General features: G+C 37.3%; 1 long non-coding RNA gene across 1 annotated transcript; it reads left to right on the top strand.

The window, feature by feature from the left end:
* Positions 1-710: 710 nt before the first annotated feature.
* Positions 711-7,405, top strand: LOC116253932 (uncharacterized). The gene is made up of 4 exons (XR_004172593.2): positions 711-974; positions 1,796-1,904; positions 2,231-2,326; positions 7,130-7,405. It is a non-coding gene; the product is annotated as an uncharacterized LOC116253932 (long non-coding RNA).
* The last annotated feature ends 674 nt before the right edge of the window (positions 7,406-8,079 follow it).

Below are 8,079 nucleotides of genomic sequence, written 5' to 3'. Positions count from 1 at the left end.
ATAAGTTTCAATGTAAATTCGGAGGACCTATCAAATCTAGCTAGGATATATGTAGAATAATATGTGGACTCCAAACAACTTTGAACCATAAAAGGATTGTAGACGTTGCAAATCGTGTTGGATGATATATTGGATCTGGAACATGTATGGACTAGATCTAAGCCAGACACTAGATTGTGAAATCAAAGAAATTTAGATCTATAAATATTCTAAATCTAGCCATAATTTCTTAGAAAAAAAAAGCAGGTCGAACTCATAAACTAGAACTGGAAATCAAAGAATTTAGATCTAGAAAGAAGTGAATACGGAACACAATTCAGATCTCGATTATGGAAAAATAAATATCATATAAATCTCAAGTCAATCTGAAACGTTGCAGCTTTGAATCTGAAACAGATTATATTACTTGATATCTTTAAATCTTATATAGATCCGAACCATATGTAAAATCTTAAATAACATGATAACCGTAAAATAAATTCCAATACATTAATAAAAACGAATCATGATCCAGATACTTACACAAGCAGGAAAGAAAGATATATCATAATGCGTTAATGTATTACATAATGTCAGGTTCAGTAAATATTTAAAATGAAACACAAATAACATAAAAACATGTAGCTTTAGTAAGCCGGCCCAATTAGTAGATGTACAAGAATCGGATTGCAAACGGAATAAGTAGAGACATTGGGGGGGACAAGGCGCATGATCTGCCCCGGCAATACAGACTCTGGCAATACGGTAGATGACTCGAACCCACCTATGGAACCCGGAACGCCAGCATCGTTCCTTTGTTTCTTTCCCCTAAAATTTCCCTGCTAATCCGAAAAGCTTCCTGCCATTGTTCGAGTTATCGTCTCAGTTGCCGTCGGCGCCCGCCCTAGATTCAACTTCATCGTTGTCGTCGATGGCCGTAAGCATTACCATCTTCACAAGCACGCCGTCGACGAGCTACTACCTCTCAGAGTGAGGTTCTCTCTCTCCGTTCACCTCCTTGGCTCTGTATAACTATTTTCACTAGAAAAGTTGCGCCATCCTTCGACATCTTCACTCTAAATTCCCGCAGCATGCCCCATAGCGCTAAATAGAAGTGATTCCCTAGAAGTCCTTTCTCTGAATTTTTAGTTTTTAGATTGCTAGGAAGATCGAATTTTTCTTATACGATTTGCGTGGGACTGTTTCTTCTTTCCTTCTGGTATGCAGATTATACATCTACTTGCTTTCGGTGCTTTGCTTTGTCTTTGAACTTTCTTGATGTAGCTTTTACGAAAATATGCAACGTTTTCTTCTGTTTTTTTTTTTTTTTGTTTTTTTTTTTTTATAAATGCTCAGTTTGGGTAATTTATCGCCCAGGCCTTGAATTTCATTTTCCTAAATTAGGGTTTTATTGACTAAAAAAGTTGGAATTTGATTTCTTATCTTCATTGGTTGCATTTTTTGACGAAACAGTCCAATGTTTGACGTAGTTTTGTTCTTATGTAGGTATAGAACATGATTCAGGAGTCACTTTGTGGAGAGACATAGAACTGTTTCTTTTTTTCGTAATCCCAAAATATCATATGAGTCTTTCTCATTGGTGTTGCGCATATCAATTTCATTGAGTGAATATGGATTGAGATCTTGCAGTTTGTGTTCCCATATTACCATAAAATTTTCAGTTATGCTAGTGTTCACCTGCTGATTGCAATTAGGGGGCCTTCTCTTCCTTCTTTCATTATCTGAGTGACTGCTTTTAAGATGATTCTTCTGTAGTCATTCGTCTGAATAGTTCTTTTTTTTTTATGTGGTTTAGGTTCAATTCTCATTGAGGTTTATCACTTGGTTGTGAAACTTGCAAATTTTGACAAGGAGAGATAACAGGCGGACATGTGAAGAAAAGGCCTCTGTAGTTAATGGAACAGGTCTGTGGTTGAGTGTGATACTAATAAACACCAAATCCCTTATCTGTTTAATTATGAGAATTTCCTTAAATATGAACTTCGTTTTTGGCAAACATTCCCCAATTATAATTACTTAAGCAATTACTTACATAAGTTTCCGGATGAATTAAATTCCTAATCTGAATATGAATCATTATAGTAGATTCAGTGTTGTATGCTAGTGCATATTCTAATTTATATTTCTTGCTTTAAGCCCTTTTGATCCTTGCCTGAATTCCTGTAAGTCTGCCATCTAAAAGCTTACTGGTGCGGCTGTGCACCTGAAATATCGGTGTTGTCTTGGCTAGACACTGGTGCGGGTGTGGACATGCGGGTGGACATGGCGCATGCAGTGTTGGGTATGGTCAGCGTACCCAAGGTCGTGTTCGACCATTTTTGGACAGGTTCAGTGCTGACTGATTCCTCTTTTGTTCATTTTTTTTTTTACTTTTTCACTGACCAACCAGTTTTTTGATTATTTTTAGCCGACTGCTCCTCTCTTTTACGTCGTTTGCTGCATCTTCAGTTTTTTACAACTGATGTTCATTTTTTCCTCTTTTGTTTCCTTGTTTCATTGCTTCTTTTGCCAATTTCATTGGCCAACAATTTACAAGTCCTTCATTCTGCATCACACTACAACTGCTGTGTTCTCTTTTACACTTTCTTGACTGCAGCTGCATTCCTGCTGTTATATATTACTGTATTTGTAATTATGTGTTCAATATACAACATGTTAAGAATTTATATATTCAATACATTACAATATAATTATATGCATTGTATTAGATTGTAATATTAATGAATATATTTTTGATATTTTATATATATGGCCAGCCATACCCGTGTACCCCGTGATTTTGAATTTTGTCCGCACCCGTACCCATGTGACATAGCATGACACCAATGTTAATCATATTGTGCAAGTTGAGCGAGGAATTTATCAGCTACAGCAAGGAGAGGAGAATAGACATTAGCACAGTATTATGCCTCCATTAAATTGGCATTTCAAAGGCTTAATGCACGTAAACCTTTGTGTTGCATCAATTACAAAACTCATCAAGATCATAGGATGGTTGCTTGATTCCCTAATGGATTGTCCCCTGAATATTCGTTTGCAAAAGCGCAAATGCTTACTGTCTCTGATGTTCCAACCCTTGCTGAGGCCTATAATCGCTTGAGTGGACTTGCTATTACTCTTCATCAATGTCAACCCAAGTCTCGATCGATTGCTCTTGCTGTTTCTATGGAACAAGGGCAAGATACTTTTCCTAATGCTCGAGGAAGAGGTCATGGTAGAAGTATGGGTGGTAGAGGTAAACACTTCAGTGCACCTATTGTGGCAAATTTGGTCATCTCAAGGAGAGGCTGGGATAAGAATGAATGGACTCAAGTTTTTATGGGTCTCAAATAGAAAAATCTGAAGGAGAGACTACTATTGAATCATTCATTGATTGTATTACTCTTAGTTGGGCTGAATATAATGAGTGATTGTCACACCATTCTTTTGGGTTCTAGTGGTTTCCATCATACCAATGTTGCAAGTTCTGCTGATAGTAACTTGACTCAATACAGTAATAAATGAATCATGGATTCAGGTGCCTCCAAACACCTATGTGGATTTCCACAAAATTGTTCTTGGTTTCTTTCTACTATCGAACATCATGATGTAGTTCTAGCTAATGTTAGTTTATTGCCTACTAAGGGCCAAGGAACCATATCCATCTCTTCTTCCCTACAGTTAACTAATGTTTTGCATGCTCCTTCATTTCCTCAAAACTTACTATCAGTTAGCCAAATTACTAAGCCGCTTAACTGTGTGATTTTTTATCCTATAATTTGTATTTTCTGGATTTGTTGACAAGGAAGATGATTGGTAGAGGCCATGAGGAAGTTATGTCTACCATCTTAATCAACCAAGTGAACTTTCCTTTTGTGATCAAGTTGTCTTCCAGTCCTTTCTAGTGACATCTTTGTCTCGGGCATCTTTCCGTGCCAATGCTTTATCGAGTCATTCCTTACATCTCTCCTTCAGTTTCTTTTTAGTGTGAAACTTGTCAATTGGTGCAACCTCATTGGAGTTCAATTGCTTCAAGTCAAAGTCCATCGAGCATTGTTTGATTCTCTTCATATTGATGTACAGGGACCTAATAGGATTCCATTGATGTCCCACTGTCGTTATTACTTGTTATTCTCCCGATCATCTTGAGTCTTTTTAATAAAAGAAAGATCTAAAGTTTCTGCTGTTCTCAAATCTTTTCTTCAATATTTGATGTCTATCAAGGTCATTCCCGCTGATAATGCTCTTAACTTTAAATCAAATGATGTGTTTTGATTTTACCGAAATAGTGGGATCCAACATCGAACCCCTTGTCCACTTACCTTGCAGAATAATTGTGTTGTTGAAAGAGAACATAGATATCTTAGCCTGGTTTGTACCTTAATGCTTCAATATGATATGCTTGCTTCATATTGGGGAGATGCAATTTTAATTATGTGTTATCTGATTAAGTGTATGCCTTCCTTCTCTTTGGGAGAATTAGTTCATTTTCAAATTTCTACCCTAATTTTTGATTAGTTTCAACTTCTCCGTAAGTTATCAAGTGGGTTTGGTTCAATCATAGACTTGGACCTCATCGAGATAAACTAGATGCTCAACTTATCAAATGTCTTTTTATTGGATATCCCAAGAGCCAGAAAGAGTATAGGTGTTATGATTCCATTGGTAGTGTGCTCTGTTAAATCAATGTTTACGTAGCATACTATGTTAAGTCAGTCTTCACTAGTGAACTGCAATTAATTGAATTGTTTGATGGTCATATCTAATCAAGAATGAACTTAATTTAGTACATACAACCAAGTATGATCTAGATGTGGCAACTACATCTCTAGTCTAAGACCCCAACAGACAATGAGGGATTTGGATCTCTAGCTTTGAGGAGTAGATTTAGTATTACGGTTATGTATCTAGTTTCAAGTCCTTGAACAGCCAACCCATCTTACTGTGAAAATTGGATAGGTTCTATCTATGGTCGTTCTGAAGTCCTTTGTCTCAATTATATCCATGATTTGATTTACCCACATTTCTTTTACATGATCAGATCCCATTCTTATCAAAGTTGGTTACTTGTTATGTGTGTATTAGATATTAATGCTTATGATGCTTAGAAAATCTGAAGCTATGGAGTTGCATGAGTTGTGAAGCTTTGGCTTAGTGCTATGATGTGATCAGTTCCATAAAAATGCAAGATGACTGCGAGAAAATGGTGTGCTGAACTATAGGTGAAAGACTCGTCCTTTGCACATCATGGAATATGTTTACTCGTATACTGAAGTCCCAGATGAGCTTGTGTATTCTATTAGCTACAAAAAAGTACTTTATATGAAATGCCTTGGTGGTAGTTATATCGATTTGCTAGAACATATGCGATCATCCATGAACTGCTATACATTGCCGGCGTTACATGTGTTACATAAGCAGACCAACAAATTATCAGGAGAAATTAGTGTTGGCATCCGTACCAGGAGTGATTAGTTTGTCGCATGGACGCTGCAAAGTGACTGCTGCACCCGTGTCGACACGACTCGGGTGCGGGTGTGAGTGCCGCTCGGATTTGCACCCAACACAAGTTAACAAGAGTCGGGTGCGGCTAACTGCACCGATCATTTTCGTCCATTTTGGACATGCACCCGACTCGCGTTTGACTCGAGTCGGGTGCGGTCAAACCGCGTCAAGCTTATTTTCGTCCTTTTTTCGATATTTTTTATCTTATCAATTTTTAACGTTAAAGGGAGGGTTTAGCATTTTTTTTTTCCACTTCTGTGTTCTGTCCTGGTTTTGTGTTTTTTGTTCACTTGTTTAATGTTTGTACTTTGTAAGCATGTTAATGCTTAATGTTTTACATTCATATACACAATACATTATAACTTATAAGTATGTAATATATAATATTCATATATAATTTATCCATAAAGTGTGTAGTGTAGAGTGTATAGAGTCTATAGACTATAGTGTATACTCTAAATTTCTTAATTCTTATATGTGTGTTTATATATATATATATATATATATATATATATTATAATAATTTAAATTAATAATAACAAATAAATCTTCTCGTCGCACCGCCGCACCTAAATTTTTGGGGATGTGGCGCTTCGGCACCTGCACCCCGCACCTATGTGACATCGGGATGAAGAACATAACATACTTGAGTAACTCATTTATATGGTTATTCTTGTAATGGGCCTTTGGGATTGATGGCTCCTTCTCCACATGGATTATGAGTGAAAGAAATATGACAGAAAGTACTCTGCAGTTCTATCTGATCAGCGAGAAAAAGAGGAGTAAGAGGTAATTTGTGGAATCAATCTCAACTATGAGTTGGAGAACCTTTAGGCATCTAATCCTACACTGACCATGAGCTTCACATCCTCTTGCAGCATTTTCATTGTCAGATCCATCTCAAGCAGCATATCTTGTTGATTTTAGCAATGGTTGGCCTTTCCAGCCCACAATTTCACCAATAAAAGAAAGAAGGAAACAAGCCTCTGAATAAAAACATGCTGATATGGGTTTTGGTTAGATATTGAAGGGGTCACCTGATTGGAGAATGTAAGTGGCATATATGTAGGGTTCACTTGATTAGAGAATATAAATGGTATATTATTGGAACAATGAACTACTCTCTCTCTCTCTCTCTCTCTCTCTCTCTCTCTCTATACACACACAGACACAGAGTTAAAGCATATCGGTTAGCTTCCTGTTTGTATAATTCTGTGAAATCCCACCTGCCCATTAATGGGTACGACACAGTTTTTCTCCTGTAGCAGTAGTTTGCTTTTGTGCTCTCAGGAGAACGACGTTCTGCCAGGTTGGTGACAATCGCTAGCTGCCTCAACCAGATTATAGAAACTTTGTGGGACCTCTTCAGATGCATAAAATATATGAGTAACTATTGTCTTCACCATCTTCCATGGTATAATCATCTTTTCCACTGATGTGTTCATGACAATCTTTGTGAATTCGAGAAACTGTAAATGAAAAAATGCATGGCGACATCCTCTAGACTCGGTGCTTTAAGAACACGGGCTGGAAATACATCTTATTATTTGCAAGTTTATTATGTACTTTATGTTTTACCTATGATATCTTTTTCTTTCTTTGTCTCATGAAGTTTAGCTGATGAATTTAACGTGTGATTTTCCAGGGAACAGCTGATATTGTGATGCAATGTGTATGGCAATTTGAGGAGAACAATGTGATGGAATTTCTTATTCTTGCTGGGCGTATAACCAATGGATTATGAAAGCTTCGTCCAAGCTTACAGAGAAACTGGTACAGATATTACTGTTGCCGCACTGCATGGATAAGAGGCAGGCTAGTGCATTTTTCTGGTAGAGATCATTGCTGAAAGATTTGTTTGTAAGATTGTTTTTGTAATAATGGAATTCAAACTTTTAAAAAGCTCCTCCCTCTCTCTATATATGTATTTGTATGGGTCTCTACGGAAGAAGTCATCATTGGCCACAGCTAAAACTGTGGTCGACGTTCTGAAAAGCTGCGTCCAATATGACTTTCCATCATGGTTTTTGCCTTGGCAGAGAAGTTTCCGCATGCCACCTATAGTCACATCTCTTTTGTATTATCGTGATGGCGTCGGTCGTGGCCGAAAGCTTCATTGGCCATGGTTCATACTCATTGCCATGGCCAATCGGTCATTTATACTTAAAATTGGGTAAGGGTGGGTTCGGTTCGGTTAAAGCTGCATACCCCTCCTAGCACACAAGCTTAATGCCTGATCGACCTTGTCAAGACTCAACCACGTTTAACAAATTTTGTTACCAGACAAAGTTTCTTTTCTGAAAAAAGGAGCGTAGTGAGTATCCCTGCATTTTCGGGCACACTAAGATCGCGTTTGTGGTTAGCGTCACAAACGCATTTGGATTTGTTTAAGCACATTAAGGTCAGGTTAGGGTCATATTCTGAATGGCCAAAATAACAATGACAAAATCCTCAATTAGATTCAACCCATTTGCAAACCTACTTGTAGAGAGTGTGATCGTCTAATGTAAATGCTAGTAACAGATCATATTTCGAACGTTCTTTTTAGAGAAACCATGAAACCAACGTTGTAAAAAATGTGGTGAAGTAAGCCTT

Source organism: Nymphaea colorata, chromosome 5, assembly GCF_008831285.2.
Source record: "Nymphaea colorata isolate Beijing-Zhang1983 chromosome 5, ASM883128v2, whole genome shotgun sequence".
Classification (NCBI taxonomy): domain Eukaryota; kingdom Viridiplantae; phylum Streptophyta; class Magnoliopsida; order Nymphaeales; family Nymphaeaceae; genus Nymphaea; species Nymphaea colorata.
The sequence above is the reverse complement of the archived record's forward strand: the minus strand, read 5'-3'. Positions and strand labels throughout refer to the sequence as shown.